Raw genomic sequence first — 13,237 nt, forward strand, 5'->3', positions numbered from 1 at the left:
GCTCCTCTTCACCTGCTAGCAGTTGGCTCTGTTTTTCCCAGTGCACTGCTGAGAGCTGCTATAAACTGCAATCAAACTTGATCTTGCCAAATGCAAGTTAAAATGTCACCATGTTCCTCAAATCCCTTTTTAAAACTACAGACTTCTAAGGCATTCTCTTCCAGTATTTTCTCCTCTTTATTCTTTCTTCTCCTATGATTCATGAAGTGACCGTGTGCTCCTGTGCATTAAAAAAAAAAAAAAAAAAAAAAAGCAAGCATTATGTTCATAATGCATCAGATCACACAGAGCTACGTTTTGCTGGCACGTTTGTACAAGCTCCCATTCTGCATATTGGAATATTTTCATGCTGGCGTCCAAAATTCATGAGCAAGGGCAGGCTAGGTTTTTGTGTTGGACAGAAATCAAAGGATCTGGAAATGTAGCCAGTGACTGTAGAATAAAAGCAATTACCACATGCAACAGTATGTAAATGTGTTTATTAGGAATGTGTATGTCCCTTGTTAGCCTGTATCTTAGTGCCACAGTGTCTTTCATTGTGACAATGGTCTTGTGAAACATAATAGCGCTGTTTTTCCCGTTTTGTAAAGCTTCATCCTAAATAACTTCCCCTTCAAATTAATTCTCTTGGCCCCCTTTCAGACGTGCTATTATTTTCTTTTCTTACCAGCCATCTAGTGATGTGGTTGACCTTGGTTTTCATATCCTGCAGGCCAGATCAACTACTTCCTGAAAAATATTTGACCAAGGGGGAAATGCAAGGCAGGACAGAGATTTCTGGCATGTTCTGCTTTCTGTGCTCAAGCTAGATGATGATGAGGCAGGAGGAGCTTGTAGAATAACCTTGGAGGCAGTGGGGATGATCAGGAAATTATCTTTTGGAAGTTTGTCAGTGCTGACCCTTTGAAAGCAAACAGCCCCCACACCCCAGGTAAACAGACATAACCAAGGTGGTGTGTGTGCAGTGGGCAAGGGAGGCTTTGCTGTAGCTGGGTAAGAACCAAGCTTTGACAGCTGGTTCAGGGTGCAGGTGGTGCTCAGTGGAAATGTCTTCTGAAGCACCGGGAGAGCTTTTGTTGTAATCTTTACCTTGAACCACATCTGTGCAACATCTGTTGTTTTAAAAGCACATACCTGTCATTAGGTGTACATAATTAACTTAATTTCATTTGAAACTCTGTTTAGTTCTTGTAACGAGGCACAGGCTGGTTTTCTCTTCTGTGGGGAAACTTTGTTTGGGAGCATACTTTACAGCAAGCCTGTCCTAAAATGTAGGAGCAGAAAAGCTTTTGGCCTTGAAAAGAGGGTGAAGATTTCTTAAGAAAACACCTTCCACTTGATAACGTGCTTTTCGCAGGAAAGTGTTCTTCATGTCACAAAGTTTGTCTGATCCAACCAAACTTGCCATTCATGTAGCAATACTTTAAAGGAAATTAAGTAAGTCATCTATCTCAGGTTTGTTGCCAGAGCCTGTGCAAGGTGAGGGCTGCAGGTCAGCCCTCTGTGCCTGTCTCCTGTGGCCACTGGATGGTCAGTGCTGAAGTACAAACATAGCACGATGTCTGGCAAATCTGCCTCCTTTCCAACTTGTGAAAGCCATCCTGAAGGCTGGAAGCAGGACAGCAGTGAGCTTGAGCCAGGGTGGCTTTGGGAGAAAGGGGAAAATAAATAAAAAGTGCAGACTGCAGCTCAGGATATAAAACCCCTTCCTTCCTGTGAGCAGTGGTGCAAGGGACGGGATCACAGGTGCCTGGTGTTCACCTACTGGTGACTTTCCCAGCAGCTGTCATAATGTTATTCTTTTCAACAGCCTCTCTTGTTTTCGTTAAGAAACTGTTTCAAACATTTCAGCCTTGATCCTGTGAGAAGGAATTAAAAGTTTTGGCAGCTGGAGTTCATCCACTGCTCCCTTCCCTGCCCCCCAAAACAGTCCCTAGGGAGCTGTGGCCAATACAGCATCTTAAGTGTCCCCAGCACTGGGTGGGCACGGGGTGGCTGTGGCTGAATAGCACCGGGGTGAGTGGCAATGGCAATGCCCCGTGGTGAAGCAGCTGTAACAGCCTTTCCTGTTGCGTGTGAGGGAGCCCTTAATAAGAATTGAAAGCTCATACCTGCTGTGGATATGGTTCAAAGGCCAGCACAGGTTGTTGTGGGGTTTTGTCCAGGGGATGTCCCGCGACAGGCACTGGGAAAGGGGAGTCACTGCCCCTTGAGCTGGTGTGTGAATAGAAAAGGATTATAGTAGAAAGGCACCAAAGGCTGGCTGTCACAGCAAGCTTTCTTCAGCATTTGTGTTTGGTGGTGGCAGGAGGGCTGTGCTGCTCTGGTTAGCTTGGCTGGACAGCCAGAAGGACCAGTGTGTCTGAAGTGCAGAAAAGCCTGGGCTGAGCCCAGGGACCAGCACCCCTTGGCTGGGGGGCATTTCTCCTGGATGGTTCTGCACAGCTCTGTGTCACATTCAGAAGGGAGGAGGCTGAGGGCTCATCCTGACCCACCTGTGCCCATCAGCAGCAGTGCTGAATGGGGCTTTGGCTCCTGCCCTGTACCTGGGGCCAGCCCGTGTCCTGGGCACCAGCTGCTGTCCTGGCAGTGCCCAGCCCTGCCTTACTGCCCAGGGGAGCAGTGGGCAGAAAGGGGCAGGAGCTGAGCTGGAGCAGTGTCTGACATGGAATAAGGAATTTGTCAGGAAAAACTGCTAGGGTTATATTTGGGGGTGACACTTGGAGCACGGATGTGCCAGCAGGAGGGAAGGAGGGAGAGCAGTGTTGGGAAATTAAGGACTAAAGAAGGGATGGTTACAGTTGGGGGTGTGAGGTGAACCCCTGGCAAGTGCTGCTGAGAACATTGAACCAGGGCGCTCCTTTGTCCACAGCAGGGCTGTTTGTCTGGGAATTGCTGGGATCCTATCTGGGTTTGGGAGGCTGTGGCTTTTCTCCTGGAAAAGAGAGCAGGTTTTGAACCATCTCTGCCATACCTGTGACAGCTGCCTGCCAGCTGCTGGCCACAGTTGATGGAAGGAAACCACAGAGATACTCAAGCCACTGGTACAATGTGGAAAAAAACAGGAGAGAGAAAAGAAATGCAGCCAGGAGAAGGGAGGGGGGTGTGTTCATGTTGGAGTGAGGCTGCTTCCACAGCAGTAAGTACAGGGAATGGATGCACATCTGTGGTTCTTGGGGATCATCAGGCTCAGGAGACCTTTTTTCTTTGCGTTTTTTTTCCTTCCAGTTAATTTCCCACAAAAGGTCATGGCCTGACATGGTCATGGCTGATTTGCAATCCCTGCCCAGCCTTTCTGTGCTCAGGGATCCTTTGGTATTCAGGGCTGTTTGCTCAGGGCAGTGATTTGACTCCAGTCCACTTGCCTGTTACTCAGACTGCTAAAAACCCTTCTCTGCCTCAAGTTAGGCTGTGATTTTTCTAGTTCTCTGAGTGCTTTGCCTTCTCTCCTGATATAATTTAGACAGGGAACTGTAATCAATCAATCAGCATAGTAATTGCCTATTTAGCATTGAGGACAGTTGAGAGATTGCCTTGCATTTAACAAGTCCTCTCTGGTGGAGACACAGCTCAAAGGTCAGCCCCCTCTGACTCCAGGGATCTGCTCCCTGGGGAATATATGCCTCTCTTTTGGGTGATACAGTGTGGGGAGAGCAGTGCAGTTGAATTTGTATTGCTTGCTGTACTGGTGTGGTGTCCTGGACAAGAATGGCAGCAGTGGGATTCTGAGAGATCCTCACTGGCTGCTTGTCTAGAACATTATCATGGGACACATACCCAGGAGAAATCATAAAGGGGTCATGGTCAGTTGGTTTGTTGGGTTCCTTGGAAATCTAAAGCTGGTATTTGCTCATATTTGGCAAGGTAGCATGGGGGATGTGATCCAGAATTTCATTTGCTAAGGAACATGTTGTGTAAACTTGCCCCCAGATATGTCTCTTAAGAGAAGGACCTGTCCTTTGAAACAAAAGGAGAGGACAGTTTGCCTCTAGGACATGTAGAAGTCGATGAGTAAGATGAGTTGGCAAGCAGACTGCGAAGCTTATTCTTCCAGGTAGTTATGCTTCCTGTGATACTATTTTCCAAGTCATTGACTTGACTTTATCAGGTAGCAAGACCCTAGTGGGTTTTGGTCAACCTACTTTTCTTGTCCATCTGCATAACATCTCGCTGCTTGGCAGATGTTTACAGCACTGCCCCAAAGTCCCTTTTCAAAAAGCAGTAATCCAGATAAATGGCAGTTCCTGCAGAGAAGCCAGTTCAAATCATTGGTCAGTGAACCACATAGTTCTGCTGCTGTAAAACCACTACTTCTGCTATTTACAATGTTAGAAACATGTTAAATATGTACAGCTTTATCCCTTCCCCTCTCTTCCCTTGACAGCTGCTGTGTGGTGATCCCGGGCAGTTAACTTACACTGCCATTTTTGGCAGGAGCAGGCTGGTTGCGTTCAGCAGCCACCAAAACCTCACACATTTTTCCAACCGTTTGATTTCAGAAGTTCTCCCAATAAAAAGGTAATAATAAAACATGAAATGAACAAACACTCCTTCAGACCAGAACAGAAACATAAAATAATGGAAAGGTCAGTAAGCGGCATTAAAGTGTAAAATCTGAGAGCACATAAAAACAAACAAGTTTCTGGACAGAAAACACCAGTGGATCTGAGCTCACAGAAATCTGAGCTGCAGTCCAGATGCCTGCAGTCGATGGTGTCCAATTAAACCGGGAGCAGGAGTTCTCAGTCGTACCGGTCCGAGCGGTTTTGTGTTTCTCATTCCTACACACGTGATGTGCTGTGCCAGCAGAAGGCTCCTGACGTGGCTGAGCTCTTCCACACTGGTGGGAGCTCTTCGGTTCCCCTCACCTTCACCAGTTCAGGGAACTGGCTCATCCTGGGGTGGCAGTGAGCTGTTCTGCAAAACCCCAGTTGTGCCAACACGAGATAGTCTCCTCCCTCCATTTTCTTCCCCCTCTTTTTTTTTTTTTTTTTTTTTTTTAAAAAAAAAAAAAAAAAAAAAAGTTAAATGAGGGTGTTAATTCCTTCTGCCATTCTCCATTTCCTGGTCTGAATAGATGTTGAAATAGTTGTACTGCCACGACTTGCAGCAGGGAGCAGCCAGTGGCATGAGGCTGGGCATGGGGTGGGCAGTGGAGGGAAGGGAAGAAAGCATGACAGGAACTGCTGTAAGCCACTGTTACTGCCAAACATGTCACAGAACCACAGCTTAAGTGCTACTGAAAGATTCAATAAATATTCAGCAGCAGAAATATGCCCATTGTGAATTAAATTGTAAAGAAAAATAGTTAATTCAGATCTGGACATCCGGTAGGAGGGTGTTTGTAACTTGCTGCAGAATTGCTTGTAGCAATTGAGTAGTTTTCTGCTTATTGTTCAGAATTCCACTGGAAGTTTGCTATTTGGTTTCTGGAACCTGTTTAAAAGAGAGTCTTTTGACTATTTAACACCTTAAAATAAAAATTCTCTTGCAGCCCATACAGAGGAAATAAGCACTTCATAAACTATTGTCATTAAAAAGCAGCTGTTGAGGGTTTTACTGTGGGGCTTTGAATGTGGTTATGATCATTGCAGTGTCCTTTCATGGGGGTATGGGGTGTGCATCATTAGGGAGTGTACAGAAACAGGGTGTGCATCATTAGGGAGTGTACAGAAACCAAGACAAAATAGGGCTGTAGAAATTGCACTGAATTGCTGCATCTAAACCAGCCAAGAAGAAAAGGATAAACCTTATCGTGTCCCTTTTCTGAAGACTCTTTAGAGCCCGGGGTTACATAAGAAATGAGTGGCCAGGTTTCCTACCTTGCTGGCTCCTGGTCTCACCAGCACTTGTTCCCTCCTGCCCATCTCCCAAGGCTCTCCATGAACACCAGATTGCAGAGCAGGTGCTCTGTGCCTCTCGCTCTCTAGCAAGGCACAGGAGTGCTTTTGCTTGTGTTTTGCAGTAGGAGTTCATCTGTGTTGTAATTTAAATAGATTCGTTGTTCTCCAAGAAGGTTTAACATGCACCTTCCCCTTCCCAAATCGAAACTCCACCGTGTCTTTACCCATCCAATTTTCACTCCTGTGAGGTGGTTGGCACCGTGCTGTGTGGCAGTGTGAAGCCAGAAGGCTGGCAGGTATTTTTAGCATAGCCTGTTTGGCAAGGAAAGGGACGTGTCCCTCTTTCCCCCTGCGAAAGGAAGCAAGACCACAGGCCATGGTGTGGTTGGATGCTTTTTAAAGTCTTATTGGGGTAACTGGTTGCCTTCACCTCTTGTTTGTAAAGAAATGCTTAATGCATGGGCGCTCCAATTTCCACAGCTGTCTTAGCTTTTGCCTTTCCCTGTCTGTCTCTCCCTATTTTTTCCTCTCTTTGTCTCAAATTAGCACCACAATTAAAGTGTGAAGCCTGCTGGCAGCTCACTAGTAATTACTGTACAATGAAAGAGAGGAACATCTGTCAAAGCTAGGACAAGATAACAGCTGTAATTGATTGCCACATCATGGAGCTTGACCACCAGCAGATGGCTGGGGCCAGTTTTGGAAAACCAATAACAGCAGCGGTCCCAGGGATTCGGGGTGACTCTTCTGAGGTTGGCTGACTGGGGATTTCGCCTGTTCGTAAGCTGTTCATCCTTTTTGGTTCCTTTATTTGGTTTTCCTTATTTATTTCTGCCTCCCTGCTCACCTCGGAAGCCGCACCGCAGAGCAGCATATGCCGCTGCTCTCGCCAGGCGGGGAAGAGTGAGCGAGGCACTGGAGCTGCAAGCCATGGCTCCATGGGAATTGGCAACACTTGGCATTCCTCGGCTCGGGAGCTGCCTCCCGACGCTGCAACACTTGAGAAAAAGCACCAGAAGCAAGTTCAAGTTCCTTGCAGAAACGCAGGGATCCCTTCTGAGGTGAGCTTTGAACAAGGGGAAGGTATTTACTGCAGAGCATGGGGGTCCTGCAGCAGAATTAAATTCCTCTGAGTACCTGCTGAGATAATAGAGTTTGGTCCCCATGTCACATCTCCCTCAGTTCATAGCTTCTGCTCTCATCTCCCGTGTTGGGTCTTGGTGGCAAAGTTGACAGGATGAGGTCTGAGTTTGTTGCAGCATCACAACTGGTAAAACCTGCAGACTCAGGCTGTCATTGTTTCCACTCCAGTGCTGGCTCTCTGTTTGACTGCATTGTTTCCAGCATGTTTTAGCACATTCTCTATACACCAGAATTGTTGCTGAAGAGGTAGAGAATGAATAATCTGGAGAGAAGGGTCTAACTTTTGTTACACATAATGTTACTGCTTTGTGGTAGCAGTGAGATAAGGCCTGAGGAATTGGTTCTGTCCTTATTCTGTACTTTTCCTTTTCTGGTTACAAACATATGCATAGGGAGCACAAGGGATTTTTCTTTTCCAATGTCTTCAAACTCAAAGAAGCGTGTGGCAAGGGGGGGTTGGGGGAATCTTCTCTTGTTTTCCATGAGAAAGCAAAATGCCTCGATGTAAATGAATTGCAGAGACTGGATGTGACTCCCAAACTGCAGAGAGCCTGAATAGCTGCTGCCATTCAGCTCTCCTGGTGTTCAGTCATAGGGTTAATTGTTAAACAATTAGTGCTGCATTTCAAAGGCAATCAGACAAATTGGCTCAGGTATGGTGAGCTGTTTCACCTTGCACACCACCCTTCTCCCATCCTTGCCGTGACTCAGTTGGACGGAGCTTCCCCGGGTTATTGTGTAAAACAGCAGCTTGTTTTAAACAGTGCAATCTGTCATTAATTCAGCTAATAAATCACAGCATAAGAACAAGAGTCTTGCGAGATTAACATCTACAATCAATTGGGAATTACAACATTGGCTTTCATAGGCAAAGCTGATCGTTAAGTCATGGAAAATTTATTACTTAACAAATCTGCTTATAAAATGTGTTGACTTGAAGCCTTTATAGATCGTACTTATTATTATCAGATATTCACAGTTTTTGATGAAAGGTTAAATAACTATAGTTATGCTCAGAGTTTGAATTGCAAAAAGCAATGGGCAATCTTCTAAGGTAGATGGAAATTTTTGTGGAATGATCCTATTCAAATATGCAGTTCTCCTGAATTGCAATCCTCTTAGCATGACAATACCTATGTTAAGTGTCATACGAGGCCAAAAACATCTTGTTAAGTGTTCCAACAAGTCTTCAAACCGTTCTTGCTGGTGCAAAGTGAAGCAAGATGTGTTATTTTTTCTTTATCTGCAATGGGAGAATTCTATTAGAGCTGCAACACCACCATTGTCGAGGCTTTCTCGCCCTCTAATAAGAAAAGAAAGTTTGTTGAAGTTTCCTATTAAGAGAAGTGTAGATACCTATGTAAAATAAAACAAAATCCAAGGAACACACAGTACATTGAGTCCTGGATCTGTTGTGTTTGTTTAAGGGCTTTCTTCATCCCTAAAATTAAGCACCTGCTTAAGTGAGAACATGGATTCTTCACCCAAAGTATCACCCTGTAATTTCTGTTCAGAATAACCAGACGGTAACAGTACAGTGTATGCACAATACTGGATTTTTTGTGGCGTGCAGAATATGTAGCTTTAAATTTAATTGAAAGTGTTACTGGATATTCCACTGGCAGCTCACCCTGAATTAGACTGAACAGCTGAATCCTGGAGATAACTAACAAGAGTTGCTGATATTTATTTATTTGCCTATTTCTTTTATTAGCTAAATTTTTAACAGTTGCAGCATTTGAAAAAAAAATATGTGCAGATGTGATGCTGGTAACTGGTCACTTAGCACCTGTTCAGGTATGTAGGAGTCATTTCCTACCTAATGGGTAGGGTGTTTTTTGGGCTGGATTGTCTGTGAAATGGTATCTAAAGGGTCCTAACCCAAGTTAGTGTCACAATTTGATTTGGGAAGACCCCTCGTCTTACATACACGTGTATATATATGTGTATATTTGTATATGTTTCCTCTCTCTGTGTACCCACCCTATTTTTTAATCTCAGGAGAGCTCCATCTGAAGCTGGCAGCTGGCAAGGCAGCAGTGGGGCATGGGCTGCTCAGGGTTTAGGTGCAGGATCTGGAGGCTGAGGCAGGAGAGGAGGTGATGTCAGCATCTGGGGCGAGTGCCAGCTCGGTGCCATTCATGCTGCGCTGGCAGCAGGCTCCAGAGAGTGCAAGAAAGTGAAGAAATGGAGGGGGAGGACAGAGAATGCAGAGAAAACAGCTTCGAAAATAGAGACGTGGAGAGGGCAAACGCAGGAATTAATAAATGGCGAAGAGTATTTATGGTGTGTGGACAGGCTACAGTACCAGCTGGGACTATGTGAAGCACTTCAGAAATGAATTCCCCATCCCTTCACCCCTGTGCCTTGTTGGTGGCACCTCGGGGTTAGTGTCCTTTGCATTTATATGCATTCCAGAGCGGTGGAGACGGCGGCAGGCAGCACACTTGACATGGAGAGCCCCTTTGTGCTCCCGAGCAGCAGGTCAGCGAGTGAGCAGGGTTTGAATAAGCAGCCCTTGTGTCTTCATATGTCTCTCTGATCCCTCGAACAAAACCAGCATACGAAAGGCAGTAAGGCAATGTGGAGGCCTCCTAAATGTCACCGTAATGTCAGCAGCACTGGGAGCAGAGCAGCCTCCGAAGAGCAGAAAGCTTTGTAATATTTATAGAAACAGAATTTGTTAAAAATACATTTGCCTGTTACAGTTCAACCTTTTGGAGTCCTCACTCCTTTCAGCTCCGGGAGTGGGTGGTGAGTTGAGAGTCTCTGCATGTGTTCCAGGCTGGGTTTAAGCTGTTGCAGTCAAGCTGGGATCCTAGCAAATGCTGGAAATCTGAATGTTTCATAATATTGTGGACCAGGAACAGTCATGGTCCTTCTACCAAAATCTCTTAAAAATAAACCTTTTCTACCTTTCTCTGTGTAAACATGAAGGGGCTCAGAACCAGTTTTGCATTTGCAAACAAGGGTAAATGTGGTGCAAAGCAGACAATGCCTTTTTTTTTTTTTTTTTTTTTTTTTTTTTCTTCTACCAGATAACTGAGTCACTGGCAAGGCATGAGATACCTTGCACCCCATCCCTGGAAACCCATTTTGTCTCTTGGTAGCATGCACTGGGAGCTGACTGCTGAGAACAAGGCAGACCTGTCTGCTTGTTTTTGCAGAGCCTGATGCCTTTAACTGCACTACCGTCATGGTTTGTCTTGTCACCATGATCACAGCCATGTAATGCTTTTACAGCATAACAAAGTGGACCTGGAAAACAACCAGGAAATGCAGCAAGAGAATGCTGTGAAATTACCCTGGATAAACCTGTCTCTTGCCCCATGTTGTGCAGAAATGCCAGTGATGGCTCTGCTGTTCCACACTGCCCATCAGACAGCAGTGGGGGCTGGCAGCAGGCAGGCAGTGCCCGTGATCCAAATGGTCAGCAGTGTTTTCCTCCCACTTTGGAACAACTGGGAGATCTGGCCCATGTTTTGCAGGGAGCAACTTCTGCAGTTAGCACTGTTGAAAGCACTGCCACTTCAGAGCATTAGGCAGACCCTCAGTCACCTGAAGGCACAGGCACCTATGCAACATAAAAGATATTTTCTTTAGCAAGGTAGAATTGCTGATCCTTATGTAGGTTTTTGGGGTTTTTTTTCTTGCTCTTGATTTCTTGCATTGCTCCTATTCACCTTCCAAGCTTAGGGGAAAACCTCTTCAACTGGTCAGTCAGCAATCCATCCAGACCCGTTAGAAGACAAATTACTGCTTAAAAACTGTTGTGAATCCCTCTCTTTTCCCTCCCTCCCCTTTCCCCCGTTCCAGCTCTTAGTTGCTTACATTCCTGATGTGTCTGGCGAGCAGGAGTCTGGAAGATGCATTGATTCTTGATTCCCAGCTTGGTGCTCCTGGTTTTGCTGCTCCCATTTATCTGACCTTTATTACAGTGAGGTGGAAAAAATATCTCTATTTCTACCAAGCTGATGTTGTCTGGGTTGAACATGCAGCTGTCGTGTTTTAGAGCGCAGTATAAGGCTACATAGGATATATTCCATTGGGGGAGCAGGAAATCATTCTTTTGTTCTGTGTGTTTGATATTGCGCAACATTTCCTGGTACCAGATTTGCTACTGTGCTGCCCGCCTCTCACTGATGTCTTGTGGTGTGTAGCAGTGTGCTGGGAGAGCAGAGCACTCACTGCCCCTTCTTGCTCAACCCATATGTTTTGCAAAGGCATTTTCTCCCTCCCTCCCTCCCTCCCTCCCACCTTTCTGAGCAGGAAAGGCCCAACAGAACATATAACAGCTCCTGCTGGTTTCCCTTCCCTGCACATTAAAACCATTGACAAACACACCACTTGAACATTGCGGGCTGAAAACCATCAGAGCTCAGATGGAGAACCAAACTCTGTTCGTGCACTGCTGTCACAGCAACCCAAAACCCGGGAGGAGGCAGCTGGCCCAAGGTGTAACCACAGGGGCCATCCTGGCCCCGGTGAAATCTGCCGTTGTTTGTGGGTTTGCACAGCAGCATCTCGACTTCCCTCCCACACCTCGGCTCCCACAGGAGCTCAAACTCCACATCACTGAGCGGGGCTTTGTTTTACCGGCTGCGAACGGCTGCAGAGGGAATGGATGGAGAAGTGCTGCTTGGTGGATTAATAGTGTTTCTCAGCAGTTAGTGGGTGCTTTGATTACAGTGTGTCTTTTTTAATGACCACTTGACTGCAGGTGGTGAAGGATGGCTTTAAAAGGTCCTTTTAAAATTACTTTCAGATTCCACAAAGAAATATAAAATTGTACCTTTTCCTCTTCCAGCAGAGCTCTAGCAGAGCTGTTACTTGCTTCTGGCATATAGAACTATGTGCACCTTTTTTGATTTGTCTCTTTTATCAGTCTCTTCTTGTACATTTTTTTCCCCTGTGGGCAACTAAATTGCTTGGAGGGAGGAGGAAGATTAGCAAAAGGAGGGTTTATCCATCTTAATTAGTGCTCTGTTGACAGAAATTATTTTGAGTATTTGCTGCACAGTACTTACTGTTCATGTAATTATTTTTTTAAAACTTGAATTTACATGTTTATTTCTTGGACTAAGTTATTGATGAGACTTACTGCAGCTGACTACTGATTCCCCTCTGCCACCAGACCTTGGTGATTTTTTTGGTTAGTGATTTGCCCTCCATTGCCCTGCAGGGTTGCCATGGGCTGTGCTCACAGTACAGACTGTGGTGGTTCAAAGCAGGAGGGCTGAGCTCTGGCAGTCGGCTGGGGTCACCTGTTTTTGGAGCTCCACCAAGAGAGGTTTGGAGCTACAGCCCTTGTTCATGACCATAGGGTGAGTGCACCCAGGTGTGGCTGCAGGGAGGGCTTGGAGAAAGACGTCAGGACATGTCTGCAGAGCTAAACAAGGACCCACTTTGTGTCAGAGCCTCCACTCTGTATGTTATCAGAAGGTAGAAAAGAAATGATGGGCAGAAGGACTTGAATGCTGAGCACAGCACTCCTTGTGTTCACTGACTGTTTTTGGAAGCTTGCACTGCCACTTTCATTAATCCTCTAATAGATGTGAGAAGTTTTGTAGCAAAAGCTCAGCTATTCCCTAGCTTGGAGAGGAAGTGAAGTATCTAACAGGGCTTGAAGGGATTTGTGGTTTTGCTTGGCTCTTGTATCCTGTAAAAAACCAACCCAGCTCTTCTAGCCCATATCCTTCTGGAATAGGCACTCAAAAACTGCTGTGGGCTTCTGCAGGGGACTGACAATATGTTTCTGCAAGAGCAGTATGTGTTGAGGTGTGGGATGCATTGACACCCAGTGCTGAACATACTGTTGCTCATAAATCTCTCCCCTTCACAAGCTAGAGGTTGCATTTAGTGGAAGATTCTCTGCAAAAGCCCTTTTAGTGGCATCATAGTGGTGTACAACTCTGCACCAAAGAAATGAAAATTCCTAATGTGATGTGGTGTTGAATGCAAAGAGGTAATTTTCTCCACACTCTTAGGAGAAAAGGTGTCCATGTAGTGTCATCCTGGGTGTAAGTTGTCCTGGTCACTAGCGGCTGGTTTAGTTTCATGGACTTATTTTTGTAACTCAAAAGAAAAATGATACACGGCTATGGAGATAGGAGGTTGCCCTCACTAACCATGAGGCAGAGTGTCTTGGAGTGCAGGATGCTGCAAGGGATGGCCTTTAGGCTTTGTGGTATTGCCTTAACAACTTCCAGTGACAATCCCTGCCTGTCCTCTCCCATCTCCCTGCTCTTTGC

At 45.7% G+C, this 13,237-nt stretch overlaps 1 protein-coding gene across 16 annotated transcripts in view; it reads left to right on the forward strand.

Moving 5' to 3' along the window:
* Positions 1 to 13,237, forward strand: part of FBRSL1 (fibrosin like 1) — a 505,935-nt gene that overhangs the window by 77,476 nt on the left and 415,222 nt on the right. The window contains exon 1 of one of the 16 annotated variants that reach the window (XM_083874223.1): positions 9,416 to 9,470. The exons of the other annotated variants lie outside the window; for them this stretch is intronic. The gene's annotated coding sequence lies outside the window, so the exon portion shown is untranslated. Of the gene's footprint in view, positions 1 to 9,415; positions 9,471 to 13,237 lie in introns of those variants that run through there. 16 annotated transcript variants of the gene reach the window in all.

The sequence above is a fragment of the Zosterops lateralis genome (assembly GCF_965231275.1).
Source record: "Zosterops lateralis genome assembly, chromosome: 17".
Taxonomy (NCBI): Eukaryota; Metazoa; Chordata; class Aves; order Passeriformes; family Zosteropidae; genus Zosterops; species Zosterops lateralis.